Genomic DNA, 13,656 nt, shown 5'->3' with positions numbered 1-13,656 from the left:
GCCCAAAGCCTCTTTTATCCATTCATTTGTGTATTCAAAAAATATTTGTGGAGCACCTGGACTGCCAGCCCACAGGGGTCATAAATGACGGGGAGGACGTGCTTGCCTCCTAGAGGCCCCCAGTCTAGTCGGGGAGGCAGTGGCTGCCATCCATTCTGTTGCTCGTTGGTATTTAGGGGAGTGCTTGGCATCAGTTCTGGGGTGATAAGTAAGGCATGGGCCCTGTTTTCCCAGGAGCTGGCATTCTAGAAGAGCAAGAGATCGAATAAATAGATCATATGAGTTCAGAGAGTGATGAATCCTGTGACCAAACTAAAAAGGGACTGTGATGGAATGGATGGGTAGCTACTTAGGTCAGGAGCTAGGAGGGGTGTGCAGACCTGGATGGCCACTTCGCCCCTCTGATTCCACTCTCCACCCTTGCCCACTCTGCATCCTGAGGGCTGCCCTGCAGCCAAGGCTGGCCCCCTTGTCCTCTGGGCTCCAGTTGAGTTTGCTGGTAGGAAGTACCAGCAGAGATTGGGGTGAGGGAGGAGAGTGAAGCTGGGTTTTTTTCCCTGGCTTCTATCTTAGCAAATCAATGTGGTCTGGAAACAGCTCCATCTCCTGGCCTCTGCTCCAGGCCCAGAGGTGGTACGAGCTCCGGGCACTGCCCTGCCTTGTGGTGTCTCACACCCTCCTCGTGACTCTGTAAATAGACCCCTCAGTAAACCCACTGCCAATGGCCCGATTTGATGGTGCCATCTATGTTTTGCTGAGAACTCGATGGACAGAGCCTCTCTGCAGAACACAGTTGGACAGAGATCTGGGAAAGAATCTGGAAGTGGGGGAAGAGCAGATGCAGAGGCCAGAAAGGGGGATGAGCTTTGTGCAACTAAAAGAAAGCTTCATCCTGAAGCAAGATGAGTAAAGGAGCGACTAGACGAACTTGGTGAACTAGAGTGGTCTAGCTTGGGGCAGGTCTTCTAGGGAAAGGCAAACCAGGCAAAAAGTATTATGGCTTTCTGTTGTGTTTGCTTGTTTGTAACTTGCAATTTCTTAGCATTTTTAAGGTAAAATTCACATAGAATGAAATGCACAATATTAAGTGCATGGTTTTTGAGTTTTGATAAATGAAAACACTCTGGTGATGGAACTCTTCTCCAACAAAAATATAAAAATCCCCCTGTGCCCCTTTCCAGTCAATTCCACTCTCTCCATAGGTCATCCCAGCTCTGATTTCTATTGCCATTGATTAGTTTTACCTGTTTTCGAACTTCATATGAATGGAACCATACAGTAAGTACTATTTTGGGTCTGGCTTCTTTTGCTCAATATAACATTTGTGAGATTCATTGTAGGTATCAGTAGTTTGATCTTTTTTATTGCTGAGTCTCATTCCATAACGTGAATATCCTATAGTTTGTTTTTCCATTCTCCTGCTGATGGACATTTGAGTTGTTTCCAGTTTCTAGCTACTATAAATAAAATTGATATGTATTTTCTTGCACAAATGTTTCTGTGGACATCTGTTTTCATTTCTCTTGGATAAATACATGGGAGTAAAATTGCTGGGTCATAAGATAGGTGAAGGTTTAATAGTTTTCCAAAATGGCTTTGTCACTTTACGTTCCTATCAACCGTGTATGAGAGTTCCAGTTACACTACATTCTCCTCAACATTCATCAATCCTTTTGAGTTTAGTCATTCTGGTGAGTGTGTAGTAATACCTCATTGTGGTTTTAATTTGCATCTTGCTGATGACTCATGACATAGAGAATCTCATAGGCTTATTTGCCATTACTGTTTCTTCTTCTTCTTTTTTTCATTGTGAAAAAACTTACAAGTAGAATTAACCAGCCGGACTCAGTTTAGATGGTCCCAGTTTTGCTGGCAACATCCCCAGCATTATGGTCAATTGCTGGGTGAGCAATTGCCTTTTTCTCTCCATCAGGCCTGATCAGGGTATTGGCCTCGGCCACATCGGGGTTGTAGAGTGTCTGCACAGCCTGCTTGAGCTCGTGCTTGTTGGTCTTGACATCCACAGTGAGCCCAGGTGTGGGTTTCAGCCTTCACCGTGGCTGACTCATGGTCGGGGGACCTCGCTGATGGCACAGTGGTTGAGCTTGTTTCTCCAGGGGCCACTTTTCCCGGGATATTTGGGTTGTCTTCAGAGAGGCAGCATCTTGGGCTGGTGGAATGTGGGTGAAGTGCAGATCTTTTTTGTGTGGCTGTGGACACCTCTCAGTACTGCCTTCTCGGCTTTCAAAGCCCTTGCTTTGGCTTCGGTTTTGGAAGGGGCAGGGGCTTCTTCACTTTGGGTGCCATCTTCGTGAATGGCTACATCTTCCTGTGTGAAGTGTCTGTACAGACCCATCGTCTATATTTTTATTGGGCTCCTTTCCTTTCTTTTAATGATTTGTAATTCTTTGTGTATTCTAGATGGAAGTCTTTTGTTAGATGTATGTATTGCAAATATTGTCTCTCACTCTGTATTTTGCTTTTTCATTTTCTCAATGCTTAAATTTCTTAAAGTTTATTGTGGTAATATCTATACAACATAAAACTTCCCGCTGTAACCAATTTCAAGTGCACTGTTCAATGGTATTAATTCCATTTGCAATATTGTGCCACTGTCACCATCGACCATTACCAAAACTTTTCCATCACCCCAAACGGAAACTCTGTGCCCATTAGGCATAAACTCTCCACTTCCCCTCCTGCTGACACTGTTAATCGGCAGTCTGCTTTCTGCTCTATGGATTTGTATATTCTGTGAATGTCATATGAGGTCACACAATATTTGTCCTTTTGTGGGTGGCTGATTTCACTCAACATGATGTCTTCAAGGTTCATCCATGTTGTAGCATGTCTCAGAGCTTCATTCCTTTTTATGACTGAATAATATTCCATTGTATGTATATATTATGTTTATCCATTCATCCATTCATGGTCACTTGTGTTGCTTCCACCTCTTGGCTATTGTGAATAATGGTGTCTTTTAATCAACATTTTTTTTATTGTATTGTAGTTAATTTTTATCATTTTTGAAAATGGTTTTGCCTTTTTATATCCTCTATGAAGAATCTTTGCCTACCTCAATATACAAAGATATTGCTTATTTTTTCTAAGAAGCTTTATAGTTTTAGCTTTTAGGTTTAGTTCTGTGATTCTCCTCTAATTAATTTTGTATGTGGTGTCAGGTAGGGGTCAAGTTTTATTTTCTTCCATCTGGATATCCAGTTATTCCAGCATCAATTGTTGAAACTATTTTTCACCATTGAATTGCCTTGATGCCTTTCAAAAATTAATTGACTAAAAAATTAATTGACTATATATGTGTGAGTCTATTTATGGACTGTTTTATTTCATTTAACTGTTCGTCTATCCTTACACTAACAATATACTGTTTTGTAGTTTTATGTTAAGTCTTAAAATCAGTTAGTGTGAGTCTTCCAACTTTCTCCTTGTTTTCAAAATTGCTTTGAAAACAATTTTGACTATTCTAGATCCTTTACATTCTCCCATAAATTTTGTAATTAGTTTGTCATTTTCTGGAAAAAATTCTGCTGAGATTTTGATAGGGATTGTATTGAATTAATAGACCAATTTGGATAGAAATTACATCTTTTAAAAATCTATTTTTATTGAGAAATATCCACACATATACAATCCAGCCATGTTATATAATTGATGGTTCACAATATTATCACATAGCTGTGTATTCTTCACCATGATCATTTTTGGAACATTGTATCACTCCAGGAAAAGACATAAAAAGGAAAAAAAAACTCACACATCCCATATCTATCACACCTCCCTCTCATTGACCCATAGTATTTCAATTTACCCAATTTTTACCCATTGTCTCCCCCATTATTTACTTATTTTTTAAATCTTTATTATTATTATTTTTTCTCCTCTGTCCATACCCTGGATAAAAGGAGCATCAGACACAAGGTTTTTACAATCACAAGGTCCTATTGCAAAAGCTATATCGTTATACTCTTGTCTTCAAGAAACAAGGCTACCGGAACACAGTGCAACAGTTTCAGATACTTTCCTCTAACCACTCCAATACACCATAAACTAAAATGGTATATCTGAATAATGCATAAGAATAATCTCCAGGATAACCTCCTAATTCTGTTTGAAATCTCTCAGCCACTGACGCTTTATTTTGTTTCATTTCTCCCTTCCTCCTTTTGGTCAAGAAGGCTTTCTATTCCAATGGCGCCAGGTCTTGGTTCATCCCAGGGAGTCGGGTCCCATGTTACCAGTGAGATTTACATTCCTGGAAGTCATGTCCCACATAGGGAGAGGGCAGTGAGTTCACCTGCCAAATTGGCTTAGAGAGAGAGGCCACATCTAAGCCACAAAAAATACTCTCTGGGAGGATTCTTAGGCATAATTATTGGTAGGCTTAGCCTCTCCTTTGCAGAAATAAGCTTCATGGGGCAAGCCCCAAGATTGAGGGGTCAGGCTATTGAATTGGTTGTCCCCACTGCTTGCAAGTAACTATATCTTAAAATATAATGTCATCCAATCCATGGACTGGTACATTACTCCATTTATTTAGGTCTTGCCTGATTTTTCTCAGCAGGATTACAGTTTTCAGTATATAAGTTGTGAACATCTTTTGATAAATGTATTTTATTTTTGGGTGCTACTGTCAATAGGATTTTTAGTTGTTTTATTTCCTTATTGTTTGTTGTAGGTATATAGAAAAATAATTAAATTTTGTTATGTTGGCCCATGTGCTGCAATCTTGCAAAATTAATTTTATAGTGCTAGCAGTTTTTTAGTAGATTCTTAATTTTTCTTTATATAAACAATCATGTTATGTGTGAAAAGAGAGTTTTACTTCCTCTTTTACAACCTGTATGTCTTTTATTTCTTTTTCTTGCCTATTGCTCTGGCTAGAACATCCAGTATCATGTTAAGTAGAAGTGAAGAGAACAGAAAGCTTTACCATTTCCCCCAAATTAGGAGGAAAGCATTCAGATTTTTACCATTAAGTATGTCACCTGTAGCTTTGTTGTACCTGCCCTTTATAAGACTGAGGAATTGTTCCTTCGTTTCATTGTTTGCTGAGAGTTTTTAGTCATGAATGTTGTTGAATTTTGTTAAGTGCTTTTTCTGAATCTGTTGAGATCTTGTGATTTTTTTAACTTTAATTCATTCATATGTTGAATTATATTGCTTAATATTTGAACATTGAACCAGTCTTGCATTCCTGGTATTAAATTTGACTTAGTTATGCTATATTATACATTATATACATATATTGCTGAATTTGATTTGCTAAAATTTGTTATGAATTTTTTTTTAACTATGCTTATAAAGGATACTGGTTTGGAACCCTCTTTCTTATATTACCTTTCACAGATTTTGGGTTTGATGTTATGCTAATCTCATAAAATGAGTTGAGGAATATTCTTTAATCTTCTGTTTTCTAAAGGAGTTTTGTTTAAAGATTGATATTATTTCTTTCTTAAAAATTTGATGCCATTACTAATGAAGCCTTCTGGCCAACAGTTTTCTTTGTCAGTATATTTTAATTGGATCTTGATTTCCTAAATAAGTATATAGCTGTCCTCATTTTCTATTTCTTCTTGAGACAGTTTTGGTAATTTATATTTTTCAAAGCATTTTTCCATTTAATTTAAGTTGATGAATTTTTGGCATAATGCTTCTAATATTGCTTTATAATCATTCCTCTCATTTACTCAATTTATTGATAATTTGTGTTTTATTTTTTTCTTGATTGGTTTTGGTAAGGGTTTATCCACTGTATCACTCTTTTTAAATAAGCAAAGTTGAGAGTTGCTAATTTTTAAATAGTTTATCTGCTTTATATTTAATTGATTCTTACCTTTTTTTAGTTTCTCAACTGCTAAAACAAATACCATCCAATGGGTTGAATTTACAATAGGAATTTATTGGCTCATGATTTCAGAGGCTAGAAGACTGGCTTCCTCGTGGGGTTGGTATCTTCTGGCTGACCAGTGGTCCTTGGGGTTCCTTGGCCTTTCTGTCACGTGGCAGTGCACATGGTGATAACTTCTTCTTTTTCTCTGGGTTACATTGACTTTCAGCTTCTAGCTGCTTCCCATGTCTTCTCTTGTTTCTCCAGTTTCCTTTGCTTATAAGGACTTCAGCCATGTTGGATTAAGGCCCATCGTCTTCCACTTTGGGCACATGTCACCTAATAACATCTTCAAAGGTCCTGTTCACACCATAGGACCAGGGATTGGGGCCTGAACATGCCTTTTATGGGGACATTATTTAATTCTCAATGCTACTTATTATTTTTTATTACATTTCTTCCACTTACTTTGGTTTTAGTTTACTCTTCTTTTGCTAGCTTCCTATAGTGAAAACTTAGATCTTTGACATAAATCTTACTTCTTTTTTAATAAAGGCATTTGGAGGTATAAATCTCCCTATAAACACTGTGTTGGTGGCACCCCACAGATTTTTAAAATCAGCCTTATCGAGGTATAAATTACAAATAACAAAACGCACCAATTTTAAGCATACAATTCAATGAGTTTTGACCAGTGTAATTACCCTTGTAACTGTCATCACAACCAAGATATAAAAATTCCCCTCACCCCCAAAACAATCCCCCTGTGTCCCTCGTGGTCAGTTCTTCTCATCCCCTGGCAACCACTGATCTACTTTCTATCACTATAGTTTTGCTTTTTCTAGAAATGTAAATTCCATACCATGTAAATGGAATTATATAGTATGTAGTTTTTTCATCTAACTTCTTTTACTTAGCCTAATGCTTTTGAGAGTCATCCATGTTATTGCATGTATCGGTAATTTGTTCTTTTTATTGCTGTGTAGAATTGCATTGTATGGATATAGTACAATTTGTTTATCTATTCTTCTATCATTACAGAGATTTGTGTTCTTTCCAGCTTGGGGTTCCTACAAATAAAGCTGCTATGAACATTCATGTAGAAGTCTCTGTGTTAATATGTGTTTTCATTTCTCTTGAGTAAATATGTCAGAGTGTATTTACTGGGTTATATAGTAAGTGTAAGCTTCACTTTAGAAGAAACTTTCCAAAGTGGCTGCACCATTTTGCATTCTCAGAGTAAGTCCGTTCCCTACTATTTCGTCTTGGCCAGAAGTGAGACTATTATTTGGGTTTACACATACAATCATCTTTAAAGAGAGTGAAAAATGAGAAAATATATTTCATCTATACTTATATGTTAACGATTTCTGGCATTCTTCCTTCCTTTGTTGTAGATTCACATTTCCATCTGGTGTCATTTTCCTTCTGCCTGAATATCTTCTTATTACATTTCTTGAAGTTCAGATCTACTGGTGGTGAATTCTCTCAGCTTTCGTATATCTGATGTGCTTTTGTGTGTGTGTATGTGTGTGCTTAATGTTTTTCTGTTTGGTTTCAATGAGTTTCTTGGATCTGCAGTCTTATAGTTTTCATCAAATTTGGAAAAAATTCAGCCATCTTCAAATATGTTTTCTGCCTTCCTGTTTTTCTGAAATTTCAAGTATGCATAGGTTAAAACATTTGATACTGTCCCACAGGTCACTGATTTTTTCTGTTCTTTTTTTTTTTTATCAGCCTTTTTCTATCTGAACTTCATTTTAGATATTTCTTTGCTATGCTTTCAAGGTCGTTGCTCTTAGAACATTTTAGATATTATATTTTTTTGTGCCGGGAAGTTCCGTTTGAGTCTTTTTAAATATTTTATTTATCTCCTCATCATGTTCATGCTTTTAATTTAAAAAAAATCTTCTTCAGCCTATATAGGGTATTTATAATAACTTTTAAAAAATGTCCCTACCATTTCTATAATTTATGGGTCTGTGTTCTCTTTGTTATGGGTCATATTTTCCTCTTTCCTTTCATGCCTAGTTATTTTTGAATGGATGATGGATATTGTGATTTGTGCTGGATTGTGTTTCTCTTTTTAAAGAGTTTTGGATTTCGTCACAGCACATACTTAAGTTACTTTGATCAATATGATTCTTTTGAAGCTTGCTTTTAATCTTTGTTAGTGCTTCTCTGGAGAAGATTTAATCTGGAGCTAATTTAGCCCCACTACCAAATCGATACCTTTCTGAGAACTCTATCTGATGTCCAGTGTATTATGAAGTCTTGCTCTTCTGACTGTAGAAAAATAGGTTTGGTGCATTCCAAGCTCTGTGAGAGCATCTGGAATTGTTTGACCTACTACTTTCCAATGGTTCTTTCCTTACCTCATCGAATTTTAACCCACTGACATGCAGATCAGTATTTAGCTGAAGAGTCAAGGTGACCTTTTTACAGATCTTATTGTTCTCTTTTTCTCTGTGTAGTTCCTTTCTGTCCAGTCTTCTGTCCCTCAAACTTTAGTCCCTCATCCTGCACAGAATCCAGTCTGTCTTTTATTTGCTGTAGGTATATTAATATAGGCACGGCAGCTCTGCTTTGATTTGTTCTCCCTTTGCTGAAGCCTGGAAATCTTGACAGTAAACTGGGGAGTCACAGAGCTTAGCTTGTTTGTTTCCTTTATTTCAGAGATCACTGTTTTGTCTGGTGTTCAGTGTCTGGAAGCAGTAGTCTCATGTATTTTATCCAGTTTTCTAGTTGTTTATAGTAAGTGGGCAAGTCCTATAGCAGTATCTACATGAATGGAGACAGAAGGTTAGCCCACAGATTTTGACATATTTTCATTATCATTCAGTTTAGAATAATTTCTTATTTCCCTTATTTGATTTACAGACCACTGAGAACTGTGTTAGTTTCCTGATATTTGGGTGGGGGTGTTCTAGATATCTTACTGTTATTGATTTCTAACTTAATTCTATTGTGGCTAGACAATATATTCTGCAGTATTCCAATATTCGGAAATTTTTGAGACAGATTTTATGTCCCAGAATATGGTCTATCTTGGTGAATATTCCATATGAATTTGAAAAGAATTTGTGCTATGCAATTGTTGAATGTAGTGTGCTATAAAGATCAATTAAGTGAGACTGGATAGTGCTATTCAGATTTCTATATCCTTATTGTTCTTTTCCTAGTTGTTCCATCAATTACTGAGATAAAGGTATTAAAATCTCCAACTTTGATTGTGGATCTGTCTGTTTCTCCATTTAGGTCTATTCATTTTTCTTAATGTATCTTGAAGTTCTGCTACTAGTGCTTGCATTTTAGGATTCCTATGTCTTCCTGATGCATTTATTCTTTTATTGTGATGGAATGTTCCTCTTTATCTCTGGTAATACTCATCATCTTGAATTTTGTTTTGTCTCATATTAATATAGGCAGATCAGCCTTCAGATGCCTACTGTTTGCATGCTCTGTCTTTTTTCATACTTTTTACTTTCGACCTCTTTTATTTTAAATAAAATATAAATTTTAATGAATTTAATGAATTAAATAGAAATAATCCAGTCGGACAATCCCTTTTACTCGGAATTTTTAGTTCATTTATACTTAATGTAATTTTTGATATGGTTTGATTTAAGACTACTGTCCTGCTGTATTAGTTATTGCTGCAGAACGTATCACCACAAATTCAATTGCTTAAACAACACACATTTATTATTTCAGAATCTTTGTGGGTTAGCAATGTGGGCATTGCTTAGCTGGGTCCTGTGCTGCAGGGTCTTTCATGAGGCTGCAGTCTAGGTACCAGCCAGGGCCAGGGTCTCATCTGAAGTCATGACTGGGGAAGTGTCTGCTTCCAAGGTCACGAGGATATTGTCTGGATTCAGTTCATTGCAGGCTGATGGACTGAGGGCCTCAAATTCTGGCCAGCTGTTGGTTGGAGGCTGCCCCCAATTCCTTGCCAAGACAGTTGACTTCATCAAAACCAGCACAGGAGGGAGCCTGCCAGAAAGATAGGCATTAACATACTTCTGTAACTATCATGGTATTGACATCCCATTACCTTTGCTGTATTAAATTAGTTGGAGACAAGCCACAGGACTAGCCTATGCTCAAGGGGAAGGTTTTACACAGGGTATGGCTACCAGGAGGTAGGGAGCATTGGGTAGCTACCACTGCTACTTGTTTTCTAGTTGTCTCTCTCGTTTTTTGTTCTTTTCCTCCTATTTCCCTGTTTTCTTATAGGTTGATTAAAAAAAAATTCATTGTTAAATTTTAAGACCTCAATTGGCTTTTTATCTATATGCCTTTGTAGTTTTTGAAATGGTTGTTCCAGGGCTGTTCTATACATCCTAAGCTTACCGTAGTATGCGCACAGTTAATGCTGTAACACTTCCCATGAAATGTAAGCATTTTACAGCAGTAAAATTCTATTTATTCCTTTGTGCTATTGTTATTATGTGGGATTTAATAACACTGGGACCTTTTTTCTGTTCTAGTGTTTCCACTTTGAAATTGAGTGAGGTATATGTCCCCTCCCAGACTGGTCATTCCTCAGGCAATTAAGTGGGATTGGGAGAAAAATCCAAGAGTGTCAGGGCCAGATTAATCAAGGTATACAGAAGTTATAGATATGCTAATGCTTTATGTTAATGACTGATGAGGGTGGGTAATTGGAGATGGCATGAGGGTACAGAGTTGTGAAGAAATTCAGTTCTTAGAGAAAATATTAGATTCAGAGCGCTTAAGAATGATTAATGGAAGGTCTAGAATTACAAAGAGCAACCAGTAGAAACTGTTTGGAACAGAAATTCCTAAGGGGAATAACCTTGAGAGGACCACGGGCGCAGATGAGGGAGATGTGGCTGGAACCCAGAGAAGGAGCAGGCAGGGACTTGAGTGTCCTTGAGGAAAGATATGACCTGGAACACGGGTGGGCTGCAACTGGCAGAAGATCATCCCTGGAGCCAAGAGGTATGTCTCAGGGCTTGGTGCCAGGGGATGGGGGGGCGGGAAGTGACCATAAAGGTTGGACCTGAGTTGCCCGTCCCATCCCCTCCTGATCTCTGGTTTCTGTCCATGACTGTCCTCCACTGCGGATGGCAAGGTCACCTCTGCTGGGCAGGACCAGACAGGGAAAGACACTAGGAAAGAGCCACATCCCCGAAGGGCACCATTATTGAAACCTGATCTGCTGGCCCCTTGGGCGTTGTTAAAGGAGAATGATCCATGCTGAAAAGAAAATGGCAGAGATGTCCTCTGTTTCGTTGAAGAAGGAAAAGCAAAGATGTTCTCTATGTCTGCCCTCTAACAGCAAGAACTGGGTGGGAGGACTGGACCTGTGCACAACTCCAGGGGTGCTCTGGTGTCCTGCATGAAACCTGGACCCCGTGTGCAGAACCACATGCTCAGGTTACAGACCTCAGCATCTGCTTCTGATGGAGGCTGCCTCGCCCAGCCTCTCCATCTTCCACACCAGGACCCCTTGCTGGCTGCCACCTCCCACCTCCCTCTGAATGCTCAGACCCCTCACCTTGGTCGATTTCCTTCTCCCAGACAGCCTGGCCACTGTGTGGTGCCAATGGCACCTGTGGCCTTTCTGGCTCCCAGTGTGGTGGATGAGTAGCCCGGTCCCTCCTGTTTCCTTTCCCACCTCACCCCGACTCTGACTTTCAGGATGCAGTGGAAGATCCCCGATTTGCAGAAGGAAAGATAGATGATAAAGACTGAGATGATAAAATCTAGGAATGCCTAGAGTGTATAATGATAGTAACTAAATGTACAAATTTAAAAATGTTTTTGCATGAAGAAGAACAAAGGAATGTCAATACTGCAGGGTGTTGAAAATACGTGATAATTCATATATTAAAACTTAAACATGTGTGAGACTAAAGCAAAAAATGTGTATTTAATACAAAATTTATATTTTGACTAGTGCATTTCCTAACATAACTTATGTGGACAGCTTAATTGAACACCATAAGTACATGGAACTTGAGTAGGGCATGAGATTTTGTAGGTTTGTCCAGAGTGATGCTCTGATAAATCCCAGAGTGATTTAAACAGTGAGTAAAAAAGTATTTGCAAAGTCCCCTTGGGGGAATGGCAAGAAAGGGGAAAATTCAACTTCCCCATGTGGAGAGAATTCCTGATATTCTCACAAGCAGTGGAGACAACCAAAGCAATAGGCTGAGCCCTCAATCTTGGGGCTTATTCATATGAAACTTAACCCCACAAAGGATAGGCTAAGCCTACTTAAAATTAGGCCTAAGAGTCACTCCCAGAGAACCTTTTTTGTTGTTCAGATGCGGCCTCTCTCTCTCAGCCAACACAACAAGCAAACTCACTACCCTCCCCCCGTCTATGTGGGACATGACTCCCAGGGGTGTGGACCTTCCTGCAACATGGGACAGAAATCCTAGAATGAACTGGGACTCAGCATCAAGGAGAAAACCTTCTCAACCAAAAGAGGGAAGAGAGAAATGAGACCAAATAGAGTGTCAATGACTGAGAGATTCCAAACAGAGTCAAGAGGTTATCGTCAAGGTTATTCTTATGCATTGTATAGGTATCACCTTTTTAGTTAAGGTGTAATGGAGAGGCTAGAGGGAAGTGCCTGAAAATGTAGAGCTGTGTTCCAGTACCCATGTTTCTTGAAGATGATTGTATAATGATAAAGTTTTCGCGATGTAACTGTGTGATTGTGAAAGCCTTGTATCTGATGCTCCTTTTATCTGCCTTATCGACAGATGAGTAGAATTTGCAGATTAAAAATAAATCAATAATGGGAGGAACAAATGTTAAAATAAATTTAGTAGATTGGAATGCTGGTGATCAGTGAGGGGTAGGGGTAGGGGGTATGGTATGTACAGATTCTTTGTTCTTTTTATTTCTTTTTCTGGATTGATCACTTCTGAGAGGTGATTGTGGTGATGAATATACAACTACGTGATGATATTGTGAATTATTGTTTATGTACTAAGAATGGAATGATCATATGGTAAGAATGTTCGTGTTTGTATGTTGTTATGTTTAAAAAAAAAATCTCCGGGTCGATAAGTTCTGCAAATCCTGGGCTTCACCATGTCCCACGTGCATGAAGGGGAAAGGTAGAGGCCAAGGCTGGGGAGGAGGCTGGGTTCCCACTCTGGGCTGAGGTGCTGTCCTGCTCTGAACTCAGAGAAGCAGGTCCCTGGGCCCCTTGCTGGGGGTTGGGGGGGCAAAGCTTTCTTTTGGAGAACCTCAAGCCCCTCAGCCTGGTTCTTTCTAGTCTAGAAGGTCTTCAAGATAAGTTTGTCCAGTCATTTCCAAATGTCAAAAAACAATTGGCAAATTCTCTTACATGAATGAAGCCTAACCCAGAAGCCCAATAGCTTAAACTGATCAAAAGAGAGCTTCCCAGGTCTGGAAGCCAGAGTCCTCCTTACAGATTTCCTACAGGGGATGTGATGAAGTCCTGGGACTCTGCGGAAGCCAGTTTGAAAACCAGCCATGCAGTTCTATTTGCAGATGGGAAGCTGAGGCCAGAGAGCAGAATGGCACGGCCACATTTACAAGTTGCTCAGTGACCAGGTTCAAACCCAAATCCTTTGTTGCCCCAGTCCAGGGCTCTTACCACCCAGTTCCTCTCAGCCTGGGGACCCCTGGGCAGGCTGGGGTCAGTGAGGCAGCTAGTTCAAAAGCAGGAGTATGAGAGGGAGGTGACGAGTAAGCCAGAACATGCCCGGGATTGCCAGGAAGGTGAGATGGAGGAGCTGCGCCCCTTGCAGTTGCCGTCGGGCGAGCCCACAAAACCTCGCTCGTTTTGGGTGGGTTGC

The 13,656-nt window shown here is 39.3% G+C and overlaps 1 long non-coding RNA gene across 2 annotated transcripts in view; it reads left to right on the top strand.

The window, feature by feature from the left end:
• Positions 1–13,656, top strand: part of LOC143685815 (uncharacterized) — a 77,931-nt gene that overhangs the window by 37,729 nt on the left and 26,546 nt on the right. The gene's annotated exons all lie outside the window — the stretch shown is intronic.

The sequence above is a fragment of the Tamandua tetradactyla genome, chromosome 6, assembly GCF_023851605.1.
Source record: "Tamandua tetradactyla isolate mTamTet1 chromosome 6, mTamTet1.pri, whole genome shotgun sequence".
NCBI classification, from domain to species: Eukaryota; Metazoa; Chordata; class Mammalia; order Pilosa; family Myrmecophagidae; genus Tamandua; species Tamandua tetradactyla.
The sequence above is the reverse complement of the archived record's forward strand: the minus strand, read 5'-3'. Positions and strand labels throughout refer to the sequence as shown.